This window comes from Camelus dromedarius, chromosome 6 (assembly GCF_036321535.1).
Source record: "Camelus dromedarius isolate mCamDro1 chromosome 6, mCamDro1.pat, whole genome shotgun sequence".
NCBI classification, from domain to species: domain Eukaryota; kingdom Metazoa; phylum Chordata; class Mammalia; order Artiodactyla; family Camelidae; genus Camelus; species Camelus dromedarius.
In genome coordinates, this window is record NC_087441.1 from 77,903,103 (window position 1) to 77,919,430 (window position 16,328).

Consider the following 16,328-nt stretch of genomic DNA (forward strand, 5'->3'; position numbering starts at 1 on the left):
AAACATTTAGGGTTTTGGGGGGAACAAAGTATTTACACTGTCTCATTCTCCTAGTTGGAAACCTTGGCCCCGTACTCAGTGTCAGCGTCCTTGAACGGGGGTTGCCATGGTGCGTTTCATCTGGCGCTGCCACTTCCACGCTCTGCCTTTAGCACGTTGCTTTGCCTCCCAGGGCTGCCACCCTTTAAACTCTAAGGTGAGGAGTCTGGAGTAGGTGATCCATCCCAGCTCTGCTGTTTTGCAAATTTCTGATTTCGTATTCGGATGAGGCTGGGATACACCCAGAGCAGTATAAACCAGGCCCTACCTCCTGTCTCTTGCTGGGGCATCCCTCAGGCCTGTGCCTTCTACCCAACCCTTTACTGAGCCCAGCTTTTGTCAGGAATCCAAGTGCCTACCGAGATGGCAGGGGACGTCTCTCGTGGTCATGGTGGCCATCATTTCTATTGGTTGTGCTGAAACAGCTCTACTGAGATCCCCCGGCCACCCTTGCTCAAACCTGGGGACAACCCTGTCGTTTCTTTCCTAGGAGGAGGATCAATGCATGGCGCATTTTATGACAATCCAGTCCCCAGGAATGCATGGAAGGTTTTGAGCTGAGTGAGGGGAGGTGTCTCTGTGTCCCTGTGTCCCTGTATCTCTATCTGCTCACAGTGCCCTGCCACTGGCTACTGAGCAAGAAAAGTGCTATTCACCATGATGTGTGTTTTGCAGACGTGTAGGTGATGGTCGTGTGGCTTGTGTGTGGGCTTTGAGCTGGGATGTTGAAGAGCTTATAAATACCTCATCAACATGTATTAGAGGTGGTCTGGTGCCACACAGACTTGATTGATGAAGGCATCAAGCCTGCACACTGGTTTGGAAACAACTTGGTTTTGATCAGTCACACTGCATGCATGACTCGCTGCTAATCTCTGGATGGTTTTTTCATTTTAGATTTATTCACCCAGTGTCTTGCTTAAGCTGAAAAATACTTTTATTTCACCAGAATATTCTCTGATTCTTTGTTTTCACACATCCAGTTTTTTAATTCCTTTAAAAATTGTTCTATGTTTATAATGCCTCCTTATTTCTATCATCTCTAGGTTCCCAGTGGCCTGAGCCATGCACCAGATTTTATGTAGGAACTGTACCACCAAAAGAAATCCCCTCACCATAATAACTTTTGAGGAAAATATTATTCTCTAAGACTCTAACACTAAATCGTAGATCAATGTATGGAACATTTCTTGTAGTTAATACATGTTCATGCAAAAAGAAATTTGATATTTTCATTGAAAAATGTTGATTTTAATAACTTTTACTAATGTGAATATTATTATTCATAATTTAAATAACCAAATAAAGCCACAGTTATTTATTATTAAGATTGAAAACTATGTACACGGTCTCTCAATTAGAAGACTGAAGTGTATTTAAAAGATGGAAAAATACCCATGATGACATGATCAAGAACTGTGCAGGGTTAAGATTTGACCCCCTGCAAGCTGCCAGGTTAGCATGAGGTAGTGTGTGGATGCTGCCAGAAGACAGGACACTCCCCCAGGATCAGAGACAAAAGACTTCCTGCCAGTACAGCAGGCAGCCTGTGGTTCATGTTCATGTTGGTTCCTGAGTGCCTTTCCTATTGCTGTTGTAACAAAGGACCACAGACTCAGTGGCTTAAAATAACACACATCCATTGTCTCACTGTTCTAAGGTGCAGAAGTGCAAAGTCAATGTCAGTGCGCTAAAACCAACGTGTGGCCAAGTCTACGTTCCACACCGAGGCTCTTGGGAGGGATTCATCTTCCTACCTTTCCCAGCTTGCAGAGGTGCTCACACTCCTTGGCCCAGGGCCCTGTGTCACTGTGACTTCTGCTGCCACTTCACATCTCTGTCTCTGACCAATCTGCCTCTCTCCTCTAAGGACCTCCGTGATGAAGTTTGCTTTCCCACAGTGATCTGCCATCCCAAGGTCCTTGACAGTCACACCTGCAGAGTCCCTTTTGCCATGAACAGTGACATATTCCCAGGTTCTAGGGATCAGACCGTGGACATATTGGGGGCCATTATTCTACCAAGTTCTTCCCTTTGGCCCCACTGGTTCTTGTCCATCCCACATGCAAAATGCATCCACCTCATCCCAACACCCTCCAGAGTCTCATTTACTACACCATCAACTCAAAGTCCAACATGTAGTCTAACTATTATCAGCTCAAAAGCCTGAATATTTTCATCCTCATCGCCTAAGTCAGGCATGATTGAGACCCTGGGTGTGATCTTCTCTGCTCAAAATCCTGCAATGGCTTCTCATTTCACTCAGTGAAGAAGTGAGAGTCCTTATGGTGACTTTACAGCTTTCCTCCCCCTCCCCAAACTGAGCTCATCTCTGGTTTTCTCCCTGGCTCACTCCGCTCCAGCCACACTGGCCTCCCTGCTGGCCCTTGGAGACATCAGACATTCACCCACAGGCCTGTTACCCTGGCCGGTCTCTGTCCAACTCATATGCTGAAGTCCTAACCCCCAGGACTACAGAACATGACCCCATTTGGTAATAGGGTTGTTGCAGATGGCATTGGTTAAGAAGAGGTCATTAGGGTGAGCCCTAATCCAGTATGACTTGTGTCCTGACAAAAAGGTGCAATGTGCCCACAGAAACACGTGTACATGGGAGATGACGTGATGAGATGTGGAGAGAAGACGGTCGTCTCCAAGCCAAGGAGAGAGGCCTGGACCAGCCTCTCCCTCCCAGCCTTCAGGAGGAACCAGCCCTGCTGACCCCCTGCCTGCAAACTCCCCGCCCCCAGGGCTGTGAGACAGTGAGCCTCTGTGGTTCATGTCACCCAGTGTGTGGTGCTGTGTTAGAGGGAGCTCAGCAACTAGCACCCCCTTCTCAAGGTCCTCAGTGAGGCCGACTCTGGCCATCTCATTTTAAACTGGAAACTGCCTTCCCCTTGTCTCTGCCCCAGAAACCCCCTCTCCCTGATCATATTATTTCTATCACCTTCTAGAATACCATATATTTCACATGACTGTCACGACTGTAGTCTATGTTCTGCTCCTCCTCAGTCCTACAGGGACAAGGATCCTTATTTGTTCACTGACGGACCTCAGGTGGCTTGACCAGGACCCGTGGCACAGCAGTCAATACAAATTGGCCGGATGGAAGGAGGGATCGTTCCTTACATTCACAGGTGAGTGAATGAAGATTCCGGGGGACTGAGTGTTTCACTCAGGCACAGAGCTGGTAAGTGTCAGGCCAAGGTGGGTTTCAGGTACCTATGAACCTGAGGGAGGCTTGAGTGATTCCCTATCCATTGATTAGTATTTCTCAGGTGTCTCTTTTTCTGGCTCTAACTTTTGACTTCTTTCTGTTATTCTTCTAAGCTTTCAACCAGTTTTAAGTTTTAATTTTGCTTTGTCTCAGGTTAACAAATGAAATCGGTAAATCTTTTAACTCATTATTTATTTCATCTAAATACATTGTGATTAGTGATGATGTTTTATTTCTGGCATCTTGTTTTGTGATTTCTATTTGCTTTGCTCTGCTTTTCTCCTGCCTGTTATATACCTTGCAGTCATGGTTAAGAGCATGGCGTCTAGAGACTGCCTATCCGGGCTTGTTCCCTCCCTCGCTAACCATGTAACCAGTATATGCAATCCCTTTGAGACTCACCTCCTTCATGTAAAAAAGTGGTACTATCCACCTCAAAGACTGTGAGCATTAAGTGATAAAATAGATGAAGAACTTAGAATAGTGACCGGCCTATTTTGCATTCTTCATTTTGACTTCTTTATTTTTATTCTCTTTTTAAACAATTACTTTAGAGATTACTGTTGAATTTTAATGAACACCCTAGATATTGAAGATTTAAATGTTACTTAACCCATACATTGAATTTTATATACCAAATGATATCTGTATTTTGTTTCCATAAGTTCTGTTTAGTTCTTTAAAAAATTGATCTGTGTTCTTTTTCATGATGTCCTGATTGTTCATTATGTTATATAAGATTAATTTTACCTTTTAATGATTCAGTCATACTTATTTTATGCTCTCTCTTAGATTGTTTCATAATTTTAGGCTCTGGAATATTAATCATCCTGTGTTTTACGGTTAGCTCTTTCTTCCCTGTGGCACTTATTTCTTTCTGGTTTTAGTTGTGTGCCTGTGTGTGTGCAGAGTTGTGGGATCTTCTCTATAGTGAGTACAATTTTTTTCCTATGATTGTCCCTTACATCCTGGTTTTTAAATTTTCCCTAGAGAACAATTTTGTGTTGCTTATCCTAAGGCTCCAGGTGATATGATCAACCTTGAATTATTATATTTTTTGGCTTGAATTCCGGAATCTTAAGTGGAGTATCAATTTGGATTCCACATTCATATAAAGCAGGGGCGTGGAGATTAGACTTTTTTAAGGGAGACTTTGTTTTTCCCTAGAGAACCGGTTGTTTCACCCCTTTCCTGTGTGCACATGTGGAGAACTGTGAGTCTCCCTTTCAGTGAAGAGGCAAGTCTTCCAATACGTCTTATGCAGAGGTTTCTATAAAGGAAGACTCTTCTACATCTCGTATGAACCCTTTTTCCTAAATGGACATTGTATCCCTATTTATGTGCAGATGAAAACCCCTTCCCTCCAGGGTGCGGTTGCATCAGCTCACAAGATTACCATTTTGTCGTTAAGTGTCCTCTTTTTATTGTCACCTGGGAACTTCTCTCTCCATAGTTAGCTCCGTGTTACTTTTGTTGTTGTATTTTATCCAGCATTACTGAAAGTTTTACTTAAAAGGGATCCTGATTAGCTCTGTTTACATGTTTCCAGAGCTGAAAGCTTCAGTTCTAGAGTATCTGTTTGATTTTTCTTAAAAATACATTCCAGTATATTTCTCTGGTGAAAGTCTTGACCCTGTTATATATTCTCCCATCATTTCCTTATTTTCTTGAATATATTAAAAGTATTTCATAGCCTTTATTGGTAACTCTGATGCCTACATCACCTGGGGGTTTGCATCCATTGTCTAATGATTCTTATTCTCATTTTATCCATCATATAGTCTTGACAAGTTACATGTCTAGAAATTCTTTATTACATGGCAGACATTGCAAATGAAAAATCCATATCTTATCTTCCATGAGAGGTTTTCCACCTTCCCGTTAGGCAGACAGGGTGAGGGACTGATCATCTCACTCCAATCAGGCCCTGAGTTGTGTCAGGACAGAAGTGCCTTTTTTCTTAAAACAGATTTGAGGTATACTTGGCAAAATAATTTTCACACATTTAAAGTGTACAACTTAATACGTTTTGACATAAGTATATCCCCAAGAAAACATGACCACATTCAAGACAGTGAACATACCCATCACCCACAAAACTCCTCTCCTGCATTTTGTTGTCCCTCCCTCCCTCCCCGTCTATTCCCCTGGAAACCATTGATCTGCTTTCTATCACAACATACTGGTTTGCATTTTCAAGATCGTTGTATGAATGGATTCATGCAGTATCTACTCTATGTTGTCTGACTTCTTTCATTCAGTGTAATTATTTTGAGAGTCATCTGTGTTACTGTATTAATAGCTTATTTTTCTTATAGCAGAGTATTGCTTAGTGCTGAGTTTTTCCTGAATAATTTATTGTGAGCATTGTTTGGAAAGACCATCCTTTGTTTCTCCATTTACTTCTTGATGGATGCATGGGTTATTTACAACTTGAGCTACTATAAATAATATTGCAGTGAATATTTGGTTACAAGTCTTTGTATGGACATATGCTTTTATTTTCTAAAGCATCAGATGAGGAATGTCTGGGTTATATGGTAGATAGGTGTTTACCTTTTTAAAATAAACTGTTAAAAAGTTTTCCAAAATGGTTGTGCTATTGTAAATTCCTCGTGATGTGTATCAGTTCTGGTTGCTCTACTTCCTTGCCAGCACTTTGTAAGGTTGGTCTTTCTAATCGTATACATTCTAGTATGTATGTGTACTAGTATCTCACTGTGGTTTTTAAAAGCATTTCTCTAATGACTAATGGCATCTTTAATCAGCATCTTTTCATATGCTTATTATCCATCTGGATATCTTTACTGACATGTGTTTTCTGGCCTCATTCATTCATTCAGGTGTTTGCATTATTATTGAGTTTTGAAACCATTATATTCTGGATCAGACACAAAGAGAGATCTTTACCAGATAATATGATCTGCAAATAGCTTCTGTCTATGGCTTGTCTTTTCATTTGCTTCACAGTATTTAGAAGAGCTTTGAAGAGTCTTCATTTTTGTAAAGTTCACTCTATCAGTTACTTTTTAAAATAGATTATACTTTTCGTGTCATAGCAAAGAAATATTTGCCAAACCCAAGGTCATAAATCTTAAGCCTATGCTTTTTCTCTTAGCTGTTTTATAGTTTTAGTTTTCCTATTAAGATCTATGATCCACTTTGAGTTAATTTTTGTATATTTTGTGAGGTGTGGATCAAAGTTCATTTTTTTTTTTTGCATATCACTATCTAACAATTCCAGCACTACTTGTTGAAAAGATCCTTTCTTCCACTGCATCCTTTTTGAGAATCAATTGCCTATATAACTGTTGGCTTAGTTCTGAACTTTCTATTCTGTTCCATTATTCTATTTTCCTGTTTTACACCAACAGCATACTTTCTGATTACTGTAGCTTTATTAAAAAAAAGTCTGAAAATCAGATAGTGTAAGTCTTCCAAATTTGTTTTTCTTGTTCAAAGTTGTTTTGGATATTTGGGATCCTTTGCATTTTTATATGAATTTTAGAATCAGTTTTTAAATTCCTTACATCCTGTTCTGCCAAAATTCCACCCGTGAATTTGGCCATCTCCAAAGCCACATTTTCTGAAGAAGTCTCTCTAGATCCCAGGTGAAAGGAATTTCTCTTTCGTCTGTGCTCCATTCACATTTCATAATATTTGATTACATTTATTCATATTTGGCTGTATGTACTTGTCTGATATTCCCTGCCATATAGTAAACCTCTCAAGATTAGGAATCTTGACTTGGTTCCCTATGTCTGCTGAGAAAACTAGTTCTGTGCTTTGCAGGGGTGAGCCCTGCAGTAAGAGGTATCTGCAGCACACATCTAGCTCATTGCTTGCATATTGTTAAGGAATCCTGCAGATTTAGAATTGTTTATTGATTATTGTCTCCAAGATGGCTCAGTCTTTTTTATTTCTATTACTACTGCTGCAGTTTCAAATAACAATGGGCTAATTATTTTCCAAATATGAAAACATACTGTAATTGTGTTGTGATGCAAATTATGTGCTGCTGTGTCTTAAAAATCTGCTCAGTGTTCACAGGCTCCTTCACTCATGGAACTTTTGGGAGAATGACATATCCTTAGACATAGCACTGCTGACTTTGGCGACCTGAGCAGCAGTATCTGAACTCACTCCTCCTGTATTTCCAGTGTCCCCTCTTGCCCTCCTCAAGCCCCCCATGCGGGGACCTGCAGTTCTGCCCTCGAAAAGCCTGTTGCTTCTCAGGAAGACTTCCCTATGAAACATAATCATATCATTCTTGTGGGGACATTCAGTCCAGTGATCTGACAGCAGGGGAAAATGTTTAGTCTGCTCTTGGTAGAGCCTAAACTCTTCCAAACTTGTTAGAAGCAAATCCAATGAGGAAACTGTGTTGGCATCTAACAAATCAGCATAAATGTCTGATGAGGAAGATCGGCTTCCCCGTCCCACTCAGGCGTCATGTTGATGTGACGCTCACCTTGGCTAACATTTTCTCCTGTGAGCAACGTAAAGTTCAAGACGTTATGAATGGCTTTTTGTTTTTCTTCCTTGGTCTTTCCACATTCACTGTGTCTGGTGAGATTATATGAATCCTGCTTATTTTCAGCCCAGCACTTACCCTTTTTAAAGGATCAAGTGTTTAAAAGGCTAGTAGACAATTTGTTAGAAGATAGAAATCGTTAGATTTTGGTCCTAGAGTTGAATCTTGGTTAAGGGTGAATGAAAATTCCCATTAAAATTTTAAATTCAGTGTTACAAAGTTTTAAAAATAGTTAAATATTAGTCAATTTCATTAAACACTTTAACAGTTATTTATGTTTAAGCCTGTTCCTGGGGCAATTTTGCAATGATTCCCTCCCTTTATTGATTCCCTCTTTATCAGAATCCTTGAGAGGCCCCTGTCATCACTGTCAGTATCATTATCATAATTATCATGGAACTGATTCCTCTGGAAGATTCTAGGAAAATAAAGAGATGGGTGGGGTTATGTGTAGGTCAGTGTGTGCATATACAATAAGAACAGTTATCAGACATTAGATGCAAGATATCCATTTTACTTAGAGAAGAATGTGGTCATGAAATCCTGATGTGGTGAATGAAGGAAGCAGTGGGAACAGGATAGTCAATGGAAAGGAGGAGGAAGTGAGCGAAGCGGGGAGCATAGATCCCTGGTTAGCCGATCATCAAATTGGTGTGAATGAGGGGAGTGTGGTGGCAGAATCATGTTCCTCCCCTGCCACAGGGTAGCCAACTGTGACATGTTACTGTACATGGCAAAAGGGATGACAGATATATTAGGAGAAAAATCTTAGAGGATTTCTGTCTTCTAAATTGTCTATTAGCCTTTTAAACCCATGATACATTATTAAAGATTAGTGGAGGGCCACAAATAAAAAGGATTCATATAATCTCACCACACATACTGAAGGTAGATAGACTAAGGAAGAAAAACAAAAAGTCATTCATAAGTGCCTTGAACCTTAATTTGCTCATGAGAGGAAATGTCACACAATGTGAGTGTCACAGCCATGTACATAATGCCTGAATGGGAGGAGAGAAGGGGATCCTGAGATGAGACAATAGGGTGAGTAGCCTGGATTGTCCAGGTGGGCCCAATGTAATCACAGGGGTCCTTAAAATGGAGGACATAGCCCAGCTGAGTTTAAAATCAGAGGGAGGTGTAGCCATGGAGCAGTGTTCAGAAAGGCTGCTGGCCATGAAAATGGAGGAAGTCATGTGGCACAAGCTAAGGAAGGTGGGTGACCTCTGGAAACTGGAAAAAAAAAAAAAACAAAAACAAGGAAACATTCTCTTCTTGATCCTCTAGAAGGAAGGAACCCTGCTGGTAACTTGAATTTAGCTCAGTGAGAACTGTGTTGGATCTCTGACCTCCACAGCCATAAGGTGATAAATCTGTGCTGGTTTAAGCTGTTAAGCTTATGGAAGTTTGTTACAGTGGTAATAGAAAAATAACATAGTGAGCGGTAGTGTAAGGGATTAAAGCTCTAGGATGGGGTGTGGAGAGGATTCTGACATTTACACCTAAAAAACAACCAGATGCAGTGGGAAGGTGTTTTAAGGAAGACCTACCTGGCAGGGCTGTTAATAGGACTGTTTGGTGTGAGGAGAGCATTGGAGTAGAGGAATCAATTAAATCTCTACCAGAAAAATAAGGAATAAGATATAACAGTGCTTCAGTGTTAGTGGATGCAGGAATGGAAATGGGCAGAGAGATATAAACATTACTTTGAAATTAGCTACAGGTTTGATGATTGCATGTTGGGGAGAGTTAGCCGATGTGTGGACTGAATGTTTGCATCCCCTCAAAATCCATATGTCAAAACCCCATCTCCCAGGGTGATGGTATTGGGAGGCGGGTCCTTTGGGAGGTGATTACTAGGATAAAATGAGGTCATGAGAGTGGAGCCCTCATGAATGGGACTAGTGCCGTTATAAAGGGCCCCAGATTGCTTGCTTCTCTCTGCTCTCTGGCCCATGAAGATAGTGGGAAGACAGCCATCTTTGAGCTATGAAGGCTATCCTCTCCCAGATACATAGACCACAGCCTCCGCAACTTAAGGAACATGCTGGTTGTTTAAGCCACCCGACCCATGGTAATATGTTACAGCATCCCAGACTGACGAAGACAGTGGAGAATGCCTCTGAGTTTGACACTGATTGCCTGGAGAATGCTGAAACCCAGGGAAGTGGGCAGCACAGACGTTTACTCATTTAATCCTGGCAACACTGTACGAGATATAGTCTACATATTCCTCGCTATTTAAAAGGGAAGGAAAAAGAGACACAAATAACAACAATAACAACAACAACAACAACAACAACAATTTTTCCAAGATTCACACAGAATCCCCTGGAGGCAGAGTGAGAATTTATACTCAGGCAGGCTGACCCCAGAGCCCCTGCTCATAACTACTAAGTCAGATCACCTTGATTATGTGGATCAATTTTTTTCAAGTGTGATATGAGGGTACTGTGTCCAGTAACTTATAATTTCAAAATAACTCACTGTAAGGGAAACATTAGTCGCAGGCATTGCAAACCACAGAAAGCTAGACATACAAAAATAACTCGTTAGGGCAAGATAACCAATAACGTTTTTAAATATTATACTTGCTGTACCTTTGCAATAAAATGTGTATTTATAAATCTGTCTGGCTACAGAGTAACTTCATAATCCTGAATGTGGCTGGTGGCTCCCATGTTGGACAGCACGGGCCTAGAGAATTTAAGTGAATTGTCCAGCCTCGCCCAGGAAGATCGTGGTGGGATCAGAGCTATAGGTTGGGACTTTTCCTTCCTATCCAACAAGTCCCTCATGGAGGCTTAGAAGCTTCTCCTTTGGTGCCCAGCTGTCTATCGGTACTTATGACATCTTGTCAGGTGTCCCAGCCTGCTCCTGAACATCAGCCAGTAACCACTTCTGCTCTTTTCTGGCCAGGTAATACATTCTAGCAACTTCCATTGACTTCTTGGCATCAGTTCTTACCTGGAAGGGTAGTGGCTAGAGATGCAAATGTGTCCACATGACAGGGTTTTCATAAACATAGCAGGAGTTTTCAAGAGAAGAAAATGTCAGGAAGAAGAGTGGAAGCAAGTCATTTAATATACCAAATGGGTACTTTCAATGTATGTTTGTGTTTCCAAGTCCAGACTTGTTCTGCTCATGCATTACAGGCCAATAAATCGGGAGACCAGGTTTTGGGGCAAGAAATAGCGACTTTAATTTGGAAAGCCAGCTGAGAAGATGGAAGTCTAATGTCCTGGAAAACCATCTCCCAAAATCAGAATTCAGGCTCTTTTTATATTAAAAAGGAGAAGCAGGAATGCTTGGTTGTTGCAAACTTGGTTTATGAATTCATTGTTGTTAGAATCTTTTGTTCTTGCCGCTCTTCACCTGGGTCAGATCCGTGTAAACCTCCAACAAACACATGTTATTTTCTATTCTGTAACTTGTTATCTTTATATGAATGGAAAAGTGTTAATATCCTTTAAAGTCAGAGCCTTGAGAATAGGTTCTCCTGTATATTTCAGGCTCTAGGCAACATTGTTTTACAAAAGGTGCAGAACCAACAAGACTAAACCTAGGAAACAGGGCACAGGGTTAAAGTCAAAAGAACAGATCTAATATGGAGTCATATTTGTTCTTTCCTATTTCTGTAGTGCCATGGAGAAGGCACTTTGGGCAGCTTGTTGTAGGGTCCTGGAGGCTTTCTCTCTCAGCCTCTGGGCACCTCTATTGTAAACCCTTCATAGTTGTCTGGCCTGCTGGAAAACCACTCCGACTGTTTTACCTGGAAGATGTGTTCTGTTTATAAATCATCTCTACTCCTTGGAAAACAACTCAAGAAAACTCAGTTGGTTTTCCGCCAACCCTGGGCAGGGGTGAGGGATAGCATGTTATTATTTTATAAAATAAATAAAAAAAAATAATAATAAAAGAACTCTTAAAAGAGCACTGGGCACATAGGAGAGAGTCAATAAATATTTCCTGGCTTAAATTAAAACTGATGGCTCAGTGATTCCATGGCTGCTGTATTTGCTGTGCTAATTACTCCTTTGCTCCATTACAATTGTTTTCTAACTGAAAAAGAAATCCATGCATATGGTTAAAAAAATTCAAACAGAGCACAAAAATACACAAGTGAAAGAAGTTTTCCCTCATCCTCTGTTCTTTCAGCCCTCCCTGGAGATGCCACTGTTTATTATCCTTTGTGTGCTTTTCCAGGTATGCTATGCACGTTCCCACCTATGTATGTAAATTCCTTTAAACATTTACTTATTTTTAACTTAAAGGGGTTTAAATCTTCAAGTGCCTTCTGCCCGGGTAATAGAAAAGAACAAATCTGACTCCATACTAGATATTTTCCTTTGACTTTAACCCTGTGCTCTGTCTCCTAGGCTTCATCTTGCTTGTGAAACAATGTTGCCTAGAGCCTGAAATATACAGGAGAGCCTATTTTCAAGGCTCTGACCTTTAAGGATACTTAACACTTTTCCATTCATATAAAGATAACAATTTGCAGAATAGAAAATAAAGTTTGTTTTGCTGGGGGTTTACAGAGATTTGACCCAGGCAGATAGCTGCAAGAACAAAGAATTCTAACGACAAAGAATTCCTACACCGAGAAGTTTGCTACAACCAAGCATGTAGGAAAGGAGCCTGAATTCTGACTTGGGGAGATGGTTTTCCAGGACATTATTTTGCTATCAAGGTCTAGAGAAACTGGTTATTCCATGCCCCAACACCTGGTCTCCCAAATTATTGGCCTGTCCTGCACTGAGGAGAATGAATTTGGACTCGGTAACACTCCTATCTACCTAGCAAGCTGGACACTGGAACTGAGGACAGCTCTCCCACATCCAGGGACCTACTGTGAGCCCTTGATGGTTCCACTAGGGTGGTGTGTGGTTTACCCAGGAGGGATGGGGACTATGCACCAACACTCAGGCAGTCTGCTCTGTCTGGGGCTCTGATCTTGTACCTCCCGCTCCCAGGCAGCCCAACACCTGGGACAGTGGAGCTAAGGCAGAGATCGTGCCTACCTGTTTCTCAGCGTGTAAAAGGGGAATATATACTCTTCCCAAGGTAGTTCTGAGCGGCAACACCCGCGGGTGCTTGGTTCCCAGAGCAACAGAAAACCCAGCTCCGCGTGGGGGCAACGGGTGTGATACCCGTAGGGATTCTGCAGAGGCCTCGGCTGGAGGGGTTGACAAGGGAGGGAAAATTTGAGGTGCGGGCCTTGAAGTGTTAGAGAAGGGTACAGAGGCATGACTGCCGCCTGTGTCGGGGTGCCCCCAGAGGTAAAGTTTTTCTCTCCATCTCTGCTTCTCCCCTCCCCTCTCTAGATCCCTCCCTTCTCTCTGCACCTCCTGTCCATCGGTATCCCTCCACTTTTCCCCTTCTCCCCTCCTCCTCCCATCTTCTCCCTCCCTTGCTTCCCCACCTTCTGTCGCAGAACCCAGAGGATCGCTGGCCCTCCTGCGCATGCGCAGTTGGTGCCAGCTGGACCGAGGTTTGGAAGCTCCAGCTCCGAGCCGGGGATCGGCCCCAAAGGCTTCTCAGCTCTTGCCCGGTAGGCCTTTGGCTCCTGCCCGGGGCCGGGGCCTCCGGCTGTGGAAGTGCAAGGTAGGGGGTTCACGGGAAAGTTCAAGGGGGCTGCTGGAGGGCGGTCCGTGTGTCACAGCCCGCGAGGGTGCGAGTCAGCTTGTGTTCAGCTGAATTGCTCGGACCAGGCCCCTCTGCCAGCGCCACCTGCCCCGGCGCCCCGGCCACAGCTGTCCAGGGCCAGGTGTGCACCTGCCGCCTCTCGCCCCAGCCAGGCTCCCCTCAGTCCGCGGCTGGCGTCCCCTTCCCCTCTCCCGCCCGCGAGTCCTCTCCTCCCGGGCTGCCTCTCCTCAGCCGCCGGCCCGTCCCCGCCCCTGGGCGGGCTGTGTCCCGGGCGGGCGGGGTCTGCGGACCCGGACGGGGGGGGCGGCTGGGGCTGGGGCTGGCCTTCGAGCGGGGCTGCAGCCCGCGTCCCCATCCCACCGCTGCTTTCCCTGCCCCGTGACCCCGGGGCTGCCCTCCTCTCCCTTTCCCGCTCCCTCAGGACCAGCTCAGTGGCGTGGGGGCTGTTCCCCGGGCTGAGAGCCTCAGGCTGTAAATACCAGCTTCTCCTGGTGAAGTCGGCAAAATGGAGCGTCAGTGCTGAGGGCACTTCCGTCTCCTCCCTCAGTGTTTCTGCCGCAGGTAAATTCCTTGAACACTTTCAGGTGTTATGATGGCGGTGCTTGATGATGTCACGTGTTTTTATAGTGAGAGGGATTAGAGTGTTGAAAGCAGGGCTTGGTTCAGTTAAAAATGATCTGAAGGCATGAGGCTGTGACATCCTCCAGGCTTCCCTTTCCCAGGGTGAAACGTGTGAACGTCGATTTTAGAAAGATAGTTACAGTCCCTAACTAGCCCAGCCCAGCCAGTGTGTGTTAACAGGAACAGCACCACCAGAGGCGTTGGAGACCTAGGGACATTGCAGTCCTAAATAGCTCCTGGCACAGTTTGGTTTGTTTTGGTTTTTTGTTTTTCTTAAATTGTGTGGCAGACTAGTTGTATAGAGGTGAAAATAATTGTCAAGAAATAATTTTTCATATAACAGCTTTATTATGATATTGTTCACACACCATGAAGTCCACCCATTTAAATGGTACAATTCAGCAGCTTTTAGCATATTCACAGTGGTGCAAGCATTATTATTCCAGAACGTTTTCATCACTTCAGAAAGAACAGTGGAAATCAATGACCTATCCACTCTTCCCCAGTGGTGGTTCTAAAGAAGTTTCTTGGCTTTTCCTGACCATAAATTAACTTGTTACATTCCATGAAAAATCTGATAGGCATTCTAATCAGAATTGCATTGAATCTGTCTATCAAAACAGTAAGAATTAATGTCTTTATGGCAAAAACTTCTTCTACCCATGAATATATCTGAGACCCTATCTTTTCATCTGTCCAGAGCCTGGCCCATGGGAAGTCCTCACTAATTTTTGGGCTTGTGAATGATGAAATTCTATACATTGTTAGTTGCAATTGTAGCCTTTCACAGAAGAGAAAAGTAACCTCAGTGAAGCCAAGTGACTCTCTGATGGTCAGAAAGGGTGATAGTCAGTGCTGGAGTGATCCAGTGGACTTGCTGCTTGCAGCCAGAATTCTCCACCACCTACAGCTACAGGTATTACAGTGTTCTTTTATTTTTTTAATGACTTTCTTTTATTTTTCTAATTATTTTTTATTGAAGTGTAGTTAACTTACAATGTTAGATTCAGGTGACAGCAGAGATTCAGTTATTAACATATGCATATATATATACCTTTTAGATTGTTTTTAGTACAAATCATTACAAGAACTTGAATATAGTTCCCTGTGCTATATAGCAGGTCCTTGTCATTTATTTTATATTAATTAATGTGTATCTGTTAATCCCCCTTTTCCTGCCTGCTAACCACAGTTTGTTTCTATGCCCATGAGTCCATTTCTAGCAGCACCATTTTTCCTGGTTAATATATGCTGCTTGGCTGCTTTCAGTTTCAGTAATTCCATCTTATCTGTGGGCGCTTTTCTTCTGGTGGCCTTTATGTGGTTTGCACATGTGGTAATAGAGATCTGTATTTGGGAGAACTCCAGGCCTCGTGTAGTCCCTGGTACAGAGTACCCACTGAGCTGATGCTTGAACTGGGAAAAAAACATAGTAAATTTTGGAATTTCCACTATGCTTGAGACTTCCAGGTTTCTATAACCTCTCTAGCCAATCTTAATGTTGGCTGCACCCATACTGGATAATTTGCTGGAACTCTATGTTATGGTGGTGTAGAGACAGCGCCTTGTATGCTTCTTCTCTTTCCTTTTTCTAACACTCATTCTCCTGGGCCTCCCAGATCCTCCCACAGCAGTGCCCAGGGCTGGCTTGGTGCTGCACTCAGGCAATATTTGTTAATAAGGACCTTTCCTAATCTCTTCTGAGCCTCCATTTCCTTCTCTGTACAATGAGACCATAGCCTAGATAAGTCCTTTTCAGTTTCTTTTAAAGCCATGTTTCCTTTGAGAAACAGAAAATGCAAATCTCTCCTCCCATTCCAACCCTTTAGATTTTGATACGTCCTCCAAGGAGTGACATAGCTCTTTGTGGAAAACTGATGTGATTGTGATTCCAGGTGGCACAGAAAAGACTCTTCAGAGATTTATTGCAGGGAAAGTGCAGGAAAGGGGCAGTGTATCACACTTTCCAGTGTGAGCAATGGAGCAGGGGATTGGGTTTAAATACGTTGTCTAATGTGGCCTATCTCTAATCTTGCACAATGTGATAAACCTCTCTCCCTCAGTTTCTTCATGTGTCAAGTTGGGGTGATAGTATTTTAGGGTTTTTGTGAAACATTATACAGATAATCCATTTGTGTCTCAGTAGAAACAAGACCTGCTAGGGAGTCAGTGATTTCTTTAAAAAAAAAAAAAATCTTGTCCATAGCACTCTGTCTGTGTGTATTTTGAAGTTCCTAGAGGGTGAGTATTGAAACTAAAGTCCATCAT

General features: G+C 42.8%; 1 non-coding gene across 4 annotated transcripts in view; it reads left to right on the forward strand.

Annotated features, from left to right (window-relative positions):
• The first annotated feature begins 13,278 nt into the window (after window positions 1–13,278).
• Window positions 13,279–16,328, forward strand: part of LOC116151727 (uncharacterized) — a 62,564-nt gene continuing 59,514 nt past the window's right edge. Inside the window, exons 1-2 of one of the 4 annotated variants that reach the window (XR_010381339.1) lie at window positions 13,279–13,397; window positions 13,861–14,000. This is a non-coding gene — a transcript (uncharacterized LOC116151727). The remainder of the gene's footprint in view (window positions 13,398–13,860; window positions 14,001–16,328) is intronic. The other 3 variants (XR_010381340.1, XR_010381342.1, XR_010381341.1) reach the window with 3 other exon arrangements.